Here is a 13,424-nt window from a genome sequence, read left to right as displayed (position 1 = left end):
CCCTTTCACACCCGGCCCCTTCCCTCCCTGCTGCTCCTACATAATTGCACCCCAGTGGCGGGCTCAAGGCTGGGGGATGCTTGCTGACTGTCTGGAAGCGCAGAAGCCCCTGAGGTACGGCCTGGCCGACCTCTGGGCTTGGAGGCTGCAGACGCAGGATGCTTGCTGTGAGCAGGGCTGGAAGCAATGTGGCCTGCAGGTGGTGGCAGCTGCAATGCAGGCGTCCCAGCGCTGGCATATGCAATGGTCTCCTGACGAGAGAGGACACCTGCACCATGGTCGGACGACACACTGGCTATCTGAGGGGAGCGGCTCGGCTCATCCTCCACAATCGCAGGCTCCACGGATTCCTGGCCTTGTACGGGAGTGGAAGGGCCCGGGTTGATCCTATCTGATGCAGAGAGGGTGGCTGCAGTGAGAGATCGCGTTGCGTCAATCTGGCTGTGGAGGAGCCCAGCAAGTGACTGCGTGACAACAGTGAAGACCTGTGTGCCAGGTGCCAGTGCCTCGGAGAATGCCTGGACAGTTCTTCACATGGCATCGGACAAGGCAGGAGCCGACCGCTCCACTACCTCGGACAAGCCCTGCACAGACCTTTCCAGGGATTGTCCGAAGCCCTGAACAGTCCTTTCCATTGCCGACTCAAAGCCGTGGACAGTCCTCTCCATTGTAGGGCCGAAGCCCTGGATAGTCCTGTCCATTGTGGCCCCGAAGCCCTGGATAGACCTGTCCATTGTTTCCCCGAACAGCTGGAGAGTCATCTCCATTGTTGCCCCAAAGCCCTGCAGAGTCCTCTCCATTGTTGCCCCGAAGTCCAACATACTCCTAGCCAATGAATCTATTGATTCAGGCATCTTCTCCACTGCAGCCATCAGCTCCGTGTGTCTGACCCGGGACTGTTTGCTCATCTCTGCCAGGCGACGGACCTCATCTGCACTCTGTGCAGCAGTCATGATGACCTGCCTTGCCCTGTGGGGAGACGGTGGCTGAACTTGCCTATCCCCCCTGCGTTGCTCCATGCCGTTTGGTCCGGCAACTGGTTCATCCTCAGAGCCAACCCCCCTCCTCTCCAGGGGACTACTATCCTCAGTCTACAGATGTCTCCGCTCCTCGGATTCTGCAATGGCTGGTCCGGATTCCTCCTTGTCCTCGCCTCCGGTGGCACTGGCACTGGCAGCTTCAGCGCGTTGAGCCCGAGTTGGTGCTGCTTCATCTGTAAGTGGGAGGTGGAAGAGTGGCTTTAGCAAATGGACAGGTTTGCTGAAAGGCATGCCAGATTGCGGCAAGGCTCTGACATGGCTTCACACTGAGGATGCATGCTGGTGGGGGGACCAAGTGGAAGGCAACAGGTGGCAAAGGTGAGAGTCTTACCCTCGCTGTCGGTAATGGGGTCGGCAGATGCAGTGGTCACTGGACCAGACAGACGTCCTCCAAGTATCTGGTGCACTCTCTCCTCCAGATCCGTGAGAGTGACCACTTGTGCAGGTCCGCCACCGGTTCGATGCTGCTCCTTTCTAATCTGCGCCATCTTGGACTGCAGGGGAAAGAAGGGGAGGTTCTGTTACATGAGGCCTTGGGACCTCATCGCATGCCCCCCATGATGCAAGAGCCCTTACATGAGGCCTTGAGACCTCATCACATGCCCCCCATGGTGCAAGAGCACTTACATGAGGCCTTGAGACATCATCGCATGCCCCCCATGGTGCAAGAGCCCTTACATGAGGCCTTGAGACATCTGTCCATGTGTGTGGCCAGAAAGGGCCATGGGTGCATACTGACAGATGGCCATTGGTGCATCATTGCAGCAGGGTGCCTGAAGTCAGCTGCAGATGGAGGGAAGCACAAGTTTGGTAAACCATCACTCACCCTAACGATCCGTGTGAGGTCGTTGAATTTCTTCCTGCACTGAACAGGGGTCCTGGTCGCCATGCTGCCGGAATTCACCCTCACAGCAACCTCCCTCCAAGATCGTCGATAAGCCTTTTGATTTGGCCTCTTGCCATTATCCGGATACAGGACCTCTCGACGGTGTTCAACTGCAGCCACCAAGTGGCCCAGAGCCTCAGTGCTGAAGCGCTCTGCTCTCTGTCTAACCTTCTCCATAATGCAAAAGTTTCTAACGCCAGACAAGGGCGGCGTTGGGTGTTGAAGCCTGTCTGACTGACCCACCCCTTTAAGAGCCGGCCGGCGCCTGTATGCCTCCTGCTTTCCCGTAATTGAGTTCACCTGCGCTGCGCCCGTCCGCGTCGAAATTGAGTAGCGCCTGACCTTTTGCGCCTTAAGAGCACTGTGCAACAGCTGATTTAGCGCCTCAATTCCCTTTGGGGGCAATACAACCCAATATCGCGCCAGACGGCGATAAGTTTTGTCTGGCTATAAACTTTGCGCATCGCCAGTTCTAACGCCTCAAGCGGGGCTATACCCAATTTCTAGGCCTATATTAGGTTCCCTCATTCAAATCATTGACATATATTGTCAATAGCTGGGGCCCAAGCACTGACTCCTGCAGTTTCCAACTATTCAATGCCTGCCACCCCGAAAAGGTCCCAGTTATTCCGACTCTCTGTTTCCTATCTGTTAACCAATTTTCAATCCATCCAATATATTACCCCCAATCGCATGTGCTTTAATGTTGACCTTCCCCCACGCGGAACGGGTTTGGATAGGCTAGACAGGGAAAGGCAGTTCCACTAGTTCATTCTACAAGGAGTAGGGGACACAGATTTATGGTTTTGGATAAGAGACACAGGGGGGACTTGAGGAAAAACCTTTTTACGCAGCGAGTGGCGATGACCTTGAAATCGCTACCATTGGAAGTAGTTTAAGCGGAGACACTCAGTGCTCGATTTTGCCAGGTGCTAGGAGGTGGGATTGGACGCCTCCATCACACCTCTGTGCAATTTTCCCAAATGCGTGTTTTCTGACCCCGTTTCCATGCCACCTCGAAGAGGCGGGATAGGCCCTTAAGGCCCTTAACAACCAGTTAAGTTCCTCTATAATCCCATTTTGAGAGGCCTTTCTGATTTTACCACTTTTTCCACGTCCTGCACGTCTCCTCTGGAATACGCCAGTGAATGCTGGCAGCCTCACAAGTGGACTGCTTAATAACAGCTGCAGCTCCACCATTTAAAAGGAGTTTTCTGCAATCATCATTTGCAGGTGGTAGAACTTTGTTGTCTCAGGTCTGGGGGAACTTTTAGCAGGCATACCCATTGTTGTGGAAGTTTGGAGCCTGACACCCAGCTCCAATGTGACCTCATCGGAAACCCCTCTCACCACCTTGACTGAGCGCTTCCTCAACTGAGGCACCAACAGCAGCAGCAACAACAGGAGCGCCAAGCTGCTGCTCACCCAGCTGAAGCTGCACAAGCTAGAAGGTGCCAGTGTGCGACCACATTGCTGCCCGGGATGCAAGGGACGTACTAATCTTGGCCATATTTGCTTAGCCTGCGCAATCAAACACTTTTGCCTCGCACCTTCTTATCAGGCCATCGACAATGGCCAAGAACCTGCGGACTCATTACACTCTGAAAACCATACTGGCAATTGCAAGTCGCCCTAAGCCCTTATTATGGAAGTCCCATTAGCGAAATGACACACGCCACAACTGCAACAGTTTGCCATCAGAATATTTATGACAATAATCAACTGATGGCTTTTCAAAGTTAAACACAGCATTACAACCAAGTGACTACCATTGTGACAACTTGTGCAATATCTTCCTCTCACGCGTGCTCCTACGTGAGGCTCCCCCAGTTGCTCTCTCTCTTCCCCCCAGTCGCTCTCTCTCTATCTTCCAACAACGGAGAGGGTTACCCTGGCAACCGGGTTCGCCAGCCACAATCGGCTGTCTCAAGCTGCTCAGGCCCAGGCCCGGTCCCGGAGATCAGGAGGCAGAGAGGGGAGGAGGGGTACCAAGGCAACCGGGCCCGGCCAGCCGCAATCGGCCATCTCAAGCCACCTCAAGCCCGGCTCGGGCTGACCGGGGCACTGCGCTCGGCATGTCAGTGCGTGGGGCTGCACAGAGCTCAGCGGAGCTATCGCCGGCAGAGGGGAGAGGGTCTGTTGGCTCACCCTCCCTTTCTCCTGCCTCCTTCCCCCACCTCCCCACCCCTCCCCTCCTCTCACCCCTCTACCCCCTCTCCCCCCCTCTCCCCCTCCCCTCCCACCCCCTTCCCTCCCCCCTCCTCCCCCTCCCCTCCCCCCTTTTCCCCTGCCCCCTCCTCCCCCCTCTCTCCCCCCTCCCCCCTCCCACCCCCTCATCCCCCCTCCCACCCCCTCCTCCCCCCCTCTCTCCCCCCTCCTCCTCCGCCCCTCTCCCACCCCCTCCTCCCCCCTCTCTCCCCCCCTCTCTCCCCCCTCCCCGCTCACCCCCCCTGCCCCCCATTGCCCCTCACCTTCCCTTCCACCCCTCCCACTCACCTTCCTCCCCCCCAGCCGCTCCCCTTTCCCCCCTCCCCCATTCCCCTTTCCCCACACTCCGCTCCCCTTTCCCCCTCCCCTTTCATTCCCCCTCCCCTCCTTTCCCTCCCCCCTCCCCTCCCCTTTCGCCCCTCCCCTTTCACCCCCTCCCCTTTCCCCCCTCCCCTCCCATCCCCTTTCCCCTCCCCTTTCCCCCCTTCCCCCCTCCACTCCCATCCCCTTTCCCCCTCCCCTTTCCCCCCTTCCCCCCTCCCCTCCCCTTTCCCCCCTCCCCTCCCCTTTCCCCCCTCCCCTCCCCTTCCCTTTCCCCCCTTCCACCCCTCCCCTCCCCTTTCCGCCCCTCCCCTCCACTCCCCTTCCCCCCTCCCCTTTCCCCTCCCCTTTTCTCCCATCCCCTCCCCTTTCCCCCCCTCCCCTCCCCTTTCCCACCTCCGCTTTCCCCCCTCCCATTCCCCCCTATCCCCTTTCCCGCCTTCCCGCCAGTCGCGCTCTCTCTCTTCCCCCCAGTCACTCTCTCTCTTCCCCCGAGTCGCTCTCTCTCTTCCCCCCAGTCGCTCACTCTCTTCCCCCAAGTCGCTCTCCCTCTTCCCCCCAGTCGCTCTCCCTCTTCCCCCCAAGTCGCTCTCCCTCTTCCCTCCAGTCGCTCTCCCTCTTCCCCCCAGTCGCTCTCCCTCTTCCCCCCAGTCGCTCTCCCTCTTCCCCCCAGTCACTCTCTCTCTTCCCCCCAGTCGCTCTCTCTCTTCCCCCCAATCGCTCTCTCTCCTCCCCCCCAATCGCTCTCTCTCCTCCCCCCCAATCGCTCTCTCTCCTCCCCCCAGTTGCGCTCTCTCTTCCCCCAGTCGCGCTCTCTCTTCCCCCCAGTCGCTCTCTCTCTTCCCCCAGTCGCTCTCTCTCTTCCCCCCAGTCGCTCTCTCTCTTCCCCCCAGTCGCTCTGTCTCTTCCCCCCAGTTGCTCTATCTCTGCCCCCCCAGTCGCTCTCTCTCTTGCCCCCCAGTTGCTCTCTCTCTTCCCCCCCAGTCGCTCTCTCTCTTCCCCCCCAGACGCTCTCTCTTCCCTCCAGTCGCTCCCTCTCTTCCCCCCCAGTCACTCTCTCTCTTCCCCCCCAGTCGCTCTCTCTTCCCCCCCAGTCGCTCTCTCTTCCCCCCAGTCGCTCTCTCTCTTCCCCCCCCCAGTCGCTCTCTCTGTTCCCCCCCAGTCGCTCTCTCTCTTCCCCCCAGTCGCTCCCTCTCTTCCCCCCCAGTCGCTCTCTCTCTTCCCCCCCCCCAGTCTCTCTCTCTCTTCCCCCCTAGTCGCTCTCTCTCTTCCCCCCTAGTCGCTCTCTCTCTTCCCCCCAGTCGCTCTCTCTCTTCCAACAACAACATGCCCTCGAAAAAGCCTCAGCACCGCCGGGCACTCCAGCTAGTATTAAATAAATGAGGGCATCTGGCGCTTATCTCCCTGACACCGGGATACTAGTGAGACAGACTTTATAGCAAGGTTCTGTTTATTGTGAAAAAGCAAAAAAAAAATATTCTCCCGTAATTATCCAGACTTCAATCAGCGCTAAAAACAGCTCTGACTCCGCCGTGATTTGAACACGCAGCCTTCTAATCTAAACACGCAGCCTTCTAATCTAAACAGAGACGCGCGATCGTTGCGCCACGAGGTCACCACAGTACACAGAAATAAACTAGGAAACTGCTCAAAATACATAACAGGTCGAACAGATTCCGAAAAACACTTAAACTTTCAGAGTGCAGAAACTAGTTGGAGCTGCAATCAAGGCCGTGTGAAAATATAAACTGTGGGTGTATATATAGAATCATAGCAACTCACAACACAGAAGGAGGCCATTAGGCCCATCATACCTGTGCTGGCTTTGAAAGAGCAGCTGTGCTTAGTGCCACCCCCGCCCGCTTTTTGTCCCTAACCCTGTAAGACCTCATCCTCAAGTAGCTGTGCAACTCCCTTTACAATTTTTTTATAAAATCAGCTTCCTCCACAATTTCAGGTAGAGCTTTCCAGATCCCAACAACTCTCTGAGGGAAGAAATTCTCCACATCCCCCCTCTAGATCTTTTGGCAGTGAATATAATCCTATGACCTCCGTTTATTGACCAACTCGCCCGAGGGGGTAGTTTTTCTCTATCTAGTCTCCCAAAACCTCTATTAGGTCACCTCTTTACCTTCTCTGTTCCAAGGAGAACAGTCCTAACTTTCCCAACCTCTCCTCGTAACTGAAGCCCCTCATTCTGGCAGCATCCTGGGAAACCTCCTTTGTATCCTTTCTAAAGCCGTTACATCTTTCCTGAAGTGAGGTGCCCAGAATTGTCCACAATGCTCCAGCTGAGGCCTGTGCTCATAAACCCAATTAAACCATATACTTTATTGACAAACTTACCATCTTGACTTGTCACCTTTAAGGATGTGTGTATATGGACACCAATGTATCTCTGTTCATCTACACTTTACATAATCGTGCCATTTATCGTATATTGCCTTTCTATATTAGTCCCCCTGAAGAGCATCACTTCACAATTCTCCGCATTGACTTCCCTTTGCCATGCTTCTGACCATTTCACCATCCTGTCTGTGTCATCCTGAAGACTACAACTATCCTCATCCTTACCTGTTATGTTGCCAAGTTAGGTGACATCTGCAAACCATATAATGCTGCGCCAGTCTAGTTCGTTTATAAAAATTGAAAAGATTAATGGACCCAAAACAGTCCCTTGCGGAACACCTCTGCAAAACTCCTCTCCGTCTCAAAATCACCCGTCCAACACTACCCTTTGCTTCCTTTCACTGAGCCAATTCCGTTTTCATACCAACCCCTTTTCTCTTAATTCCATCGGCTTCCATCTTCTTAAAAGCCTCCTGTGTGAGTGTGATATTTACATGTAAATTTAGTGTTTATGTGATGAGTATGATGTTTTATATATGCGTCAGTTTAAAGTTTATTTTTGTAATATGATAAACCTACATAAAATATAAATATATGTAACTGCATCTGTGATATTTCTAAATGTACTTGGGTGTACCTGTATACAAGTTATACATATATTTGTGTGTATCTGTCTTTTAGTTATCATTGTATTTGTGTGTGTCTGTGTGTGTGTAATTTAAATGTACCATATTGAGAAATAAATACTTACAAAGTATATTTGGAATAAACACAGTTGCCCCCAATAAATGAATCAATATCACAGATGCATGAAAATACATTTGTAAGCAGCAGAGTCATGAAATGCATTTACATATAAAACAAGTCAAAAATAAATTTGTGGCCAAAACGGATCGACCTCATTGTATTTAAAATTATTGCACCGTTTTCATTCATCCAGCCTAATGGTTAGAATTCGAAGCTCCCGCCACAGTGTCATAGAGTCATAGAGTCATAGCGTTATACAGCACAGAAAGAGGTCCTTCGGCCCATCGTGTCTGCACCGTCCAGTGACACGATTTCGATTCCCAGTCATCGGAATAACTTTATTTATTCAACGGTTTTTTATGACTTTTAAGTGATTTTATTAAATTACTTACATGCATCCAATATGAATAAAGAATTGTTTTAATCGCTGCTGATGAACCGATAGCGTTCGTTTTCAGAATGAAAGAAATGCGAACTGAGGGAGAATCGGTTCTTCAATATGTTGTTTGTGGGACCTGGTTGTGTGTAAAATTGTCTGTCGAGATTCCTAATTACAACTGTTAGCTTTTACTAGAAAGTCTCTGTCAAAACACTTGAATAAGTATATCATTGGCTGTAACGCACTTTGTGACGCCCTGAGGTCAAGAAAGGCGCGATATGAATGGACATATTTATTTCTTGTTTTCTTGCAGTTGGAAAAAACTTACTGCTTGCGAAATAGTTTATCGACAATCTGAAAATAAAACTATAATCTAAGCGGAAGAGAATTGTGTGTAGCAATGTTAGAGAAAGGCCAGCGGTTAGATGTGGCCACAAATTTATTTTTGACTTGTTTTATATGTAAATGCATTTCATGACTCTGCTGCTTACAAATGTATTTTCATGCATCTGTGATATTGATTCATTTATTGGGGGCAACTGTGTTTATTCCAAATATACTTTGTAAGTATTTATTTCTCAATATGGTACATTTAAATTACACACACACAGACAGTGTGACAATGTAGTCACAACTGGGGCAGAGCAGGAGGAGTCTTCAGGGTCTCGGTCTGATTCAGCCGCACTAATTAGCGGCTCTAACTGGGAGGACCAGGCTAGAGAGGGTTGGATAATTGCACCACAAACACAGCTGAAAGTGGGTCAGGCGTTAGGTTTGCTCTGATTTGGGCTTCAGCAACTTTTTATTTACCTCTAACAGAAGATTGTGATAACATGACATCAGTAGGAATCCGGTACCATGCTTATGATCATGAGCACTGATTAGATGCAACAAACGAGGACACTTTGTAACATGGGTTGTCTTTTGGAGACTGTGCATTATCAAAGTAAATTACTTTCCAACAAGTATTGTAGCATCACCGTGTTTAACTCCAGCCATGAAAAACTGGCATCCTACAGGCGCTGCCATCTGAACATAGCAGGAATGAGATTTCGGCGATTCTGAACTCCCTTGTGTGTTTTAACTCTACACAATTACTGAATCACCCACAGGCTGGTTTCCAGCGACAGAGGGCTTTTGACGGCCTCAGCTGCACAGACCCAGTAATAGCTGTAGAATCAATGCTTGGGACTGATGACCATTAGGAGCCAGGCATCATTCCGGGCAACACCCAGACCTAGTCAGGACAGTGTTAATTCCATCAGCAGTAGGTGAACTCAGGTACAGTATATAAGGCTGAAATCAAGCACACTAAAGAGCAGTTATCCGATAGAGTGAAAATCCATTTTCGAAAACGCCCATCAGTGTTGTTACTATCACCGTAACTGCAGGGAGAGGCAATGGGCTGGATTTTGCTAGGGCCGGGGAGGCGGGGTTGGAGGCGTGTGGGGGATAAAAATCGCAAAACTGACGTGCGGGCCCAAACCCGCCTCCATCCCGCCTCCACACAATTTTCCTAAATTCGTGTCTGCTGGTCCCGAATCCAATGCACAAGGCCGTTTGCCGACCCCAACTCGGTTCCCCAAGCGGGAATGCAGCACCCCAAGCCCCGGTAAGGCGGCCGAATCCATTCCCATAGGACTTCCGTCCCCCATGTGAATTCAATGTATTCAGTTACTGAGTTGCCCTTTTGGTTTTTCATTTGTCGCTCTGACTTTTGGTTAACCAGTTGTCGATGTACAAATTTCAGTTAATGAGTTGCCCTTTTGGTTTATGATTTCCTACCTTGACAACTCATTAACCAGTGTTTCAGACAATGCACAAGGCCATTTGACGACCCCAACTCGGTTCCCCAAGCGGGAAAGCAGCACCCGAAGCCCCGGTAAGGCGGCTGAATACATTCCCATCCAGACTTCCGTCCCCAATGTGAATGCCAAGTATCCAGTTAATGAGTTGCCTCCTTGGTTAATCATTTGTCGCTCTGACTTTTGGTTAACCAGTTGTCGATGTTCAAATTTCAGTTAATGAGTTGCCTCTTTGATATTTCAGTTAATGAGTTGGCTCTTTGGTTACTCATTTGTCCCTGTGACTTTTGGTTAACCAGTTGTCGATGTTCGAAATTCAGTTACTGAGTTGCCTCCTTGGTTAATCATTTGTCGCTCTGACATTTGGTTAACCCGTTGTCGATGTTCAAATTTCAGTTACTGAGTTGCCTCCTTGGTTTATCATTTGTCCCTCTGGCGTTTGGTTACCCAGTTGTCAGTTTTCAAATTTCAGTTACTGAGTTGACTTTGTCTATCTTCTCTCTGTCTCTCTCAGTGTATGCGAGTGCCTGTGTGTTCCACTGCCGCCCGGCCAACCGGGTCCAAAGGCCCGCCACGTTACACACGTAAAACCCCGGTCTCGCATCGGAGCGACGGGCACCCTTCCTCACGGTGTCGGACCGACTCCGTTCAGATACCGGTGGATGCCCCTTGCCCCTGGCTTGCTCTGGCAGCCGGCGCGTGCAGGCCGCCCCCTGCCCCGCCGTCTCAGTGGTCGGAAAGCGGTCTCCAGACAACGGCTGTACCTCGGCCGGGGAAAGGGGCAGCTACACAAGCGAGTTACGGCTCTGTGCGGCCTCGCCACCCCGTTCAGCGGCCGTTGTCCCCGACCGGATCGGACTTTCCTTCCCGAAGTTATCCCCGATAAGCTGCCGCTGACCGACGGCCCGTTAGCCGCTGCGGGACGGCGACACTTTCCCGAACTCGCCCGGGGCCAGTTCGGCAATATAGCGTGCGCCGGAGCCGGGGCTTTCCAACGAGCCATCCCCGAACGAAATCGGACACGGGAGTCGGGAACCACAGGCGTTCGACTGGTGCCGGGCAACCGGGTCCAAACGGCCGCCTAGTTAAACACACGAACACCCCGGGCTCGATTCGGAGCGACGGGCACCCGGCTTCCCGGTGTCGGACCGACTCCGTTCAGATACCCTTGGATGCCCCTTGCCCCTGGATTGCTCTGGCAGCCGGCGCGTGCAGGCCGCCCCCCGCCCCGCCGTCTCAGTGGTCGGAAAGCGGTCTCCAGCCAACGGCTGTACCTCGGCCGGGGAAAGGGGCAGCTACACCAGCCAGGTACTGGTCTGTGCGGGCCCGCCACCCCGTTCGGTTGCCGTTGCTCTGGACCGGATCGCACTTTCCCTCCCGAAGTTATGCCCGATAAGCTGCCGCTGACCGGCGGCCCGTCAGCCGCTGCGGGACGGCGACACTTTCCCGAACTTGCCGGGGTCCAGGCCGATAATATAGTGTGCGCCAGCGCCGCGGCTTTCCAACGAGCCCTCCCTGACCGAAATCGGACACGGGAGTCCGGAGCGAAAGGCGTTCGACTGCCGGCCGGCCAAACTCAGGCAATCTCCCGCCGTTGCGGACCCGCTCCCGGACAACCGGGTCGAAACGCCCGCCCTGTTACACGCACGAAAACCCCGGGCTCGATTCGGAGCGACGGGCACCCGGCTTCCCGGTGTCGGACCGACTCCGTTCCGGTACCCGTGGATGCCCCTTGCCCCTGGCTTGCTAGGACAGCCGGCGCGTCAAGGTGGGCCCCCGCGGCTCCGGCTCAGCAGTCGGAAAGCGGTCTCCAGCCAACGGCTGTACCTCGGCCGGGGAAAGCGGCAGCTACACAAGCGCGGTAATGGTCTGTGCAGCCGCACCACCCCGTTCAGCAGCCGTTGACCCCGACCGGATCGGACTTTCCTTCCCGAAGTTATGCCCGATAAGCTGCCGCTGACCGACGGCACGGCAGCCGTTACGGGTCGGCGACACTTTCCCGAACTTGCCGGGATCCAGTCCGATAATATAGTGTGCGCCAGCGCCTGGGCTTTCCAACGAGCCCTCCCTGACCGAAATCGGACACGGGAGTCCGGAGCGAAAGGCGTTTGACTGCCGGCCGGCCAAACTCAGGCAATCTCCCGCCGTGGCGGACCCGCTCCCGGACAACCGGGTCCAAACGCCCGCCCTGTTACACGAACGAAAACCCCGTGCTCGATTCGGAGCGACGGGCACCCGGCTTGCCGGTGTCGGACCGACTCCGTTCCGGTACCCTTCGATGCCCCTTGCTTGCTAGGACAGCCGGCGCGTCAAGGTGGGCCCCCGCGGCTCCGGCTCAACAGTCGGAAAGCGGTCTCCAGCCAACGGCTGTACCTCGGCCGGGCCAAGAGGCAGCTACACAAGCGCGGTACTGGTCTGTGCAGCCGCACCACCCCGTTCAGCTGCCTTTGACCCCGACCGGATCGGACTTTCCTTCCCGAAGTTATCCCCGATAAGCTGCCGCTGACCGACGGGGCGGCAGCCGGTACGGGACTGCGACACTTTCCCGAACTTTCCGGGGTCCAGGCCGATAATATAGTGTGCGCCAGCGCCGGGGCCTTCCAACGAGCCCTCCCTGACCGAAATCGGGCACGGGAGTCCGGAGCGAAAGGCGTTCGACTGCCGGCCGGCCAAACCCAGGCAATCTCCCGCCGTTGAGGACCACTTCCAGGCCAACCGGGTCCAAACGCCCGCCAATTTAAACGCACGAAAACCCCGGGCTCGATTCGGAGCGACGGGCACCCGACTTCCCGGTGTCGGACCGACTCCGTTCTGCTACCTATGGATGCCCCTTGCCCCTGGCTTGCTCGGACAGCCGGCGCCTCAAGGTGGGTCCCCGCGGCACCGGCTCAGCAGTCGGAAAGCGCGGTCTCCAGCCACCGGCTGTTCCACGGCCGGGCCAAGAGGCAGCTACACAAGCCCGCTACTGGTCTGTGCGGCCCCGCCACCCCGTTCAGTGGCAGTTGACCCGGACCGGATCGGACTTTCTCTCCCGAGGTTATCCCCGATAAGCTGCCGCTGACCGCTGGCCTGTTACCCGCTGCCGGACTGCGACACTTTGCCCAACTCGCCAGGGGCCAGTCCGGCAATATAATCTGCGCCAGCGTCGGGGCTTTCCAACGAGCCGTCCCCCACCCTAATCGGACACGGGAGTCGGGAACGGAGCGCCCGCCACCGGCCTTTCTAAACAGCCCAGACCCCAGCAATTCCCAGAAGCAACGCCTTGGCCAGCCTGGCAATTCATACACTGCAAATAGCACACATTAACACCACTCACACCAAATCGGCCCATCAACTTCGCTTCCGAGAACGGACACTCGCCTTGACAATACTACTTCCAACCTCACACAAAAGCGGCCCATCAACTTCGCTTACGAGAACGGACAATCGGCTTGCAAATACTGCACCACTCACACAAAATCCCACCAGCAACTTCGCTTCCCACAACCCACACTCGCCTTGACAATACTGCACCACACGCACAAAATCCCACCAGCAACTTCGCTTCCCACAACACACACTCCTATCTTCCACAGAAAAAACCCCACCTCCATCAGCCACATCGAGAAAAAATTAAAAACTACACCGAAATAACACCCTCCAACTCGGCTACGGTCCGACATGCACCCCCCTTAGCGAGTATTAAGCCC

The sequence above is a fragment of the Somniosus microcephalus genome, unplaced genomic scaffold (assembly GCF_052327205.1).
Source record: "Somniosus microcephalus isolate GS21.2 unplaced genomic scaffold, FLI_Smic_1.0 unresolved_chr2, whole genome shotgun sequence".
In the NCBI taxonomy this organism is placed as follows: Eukaryota; Metazoa; Chordata; class Chondrichthyes; order Squaliformes; family Somniosidae; genus Somniosus; species Somniosus microcephalus.
Note: the sequence above shows the minus strand (reverse complement) of the source record.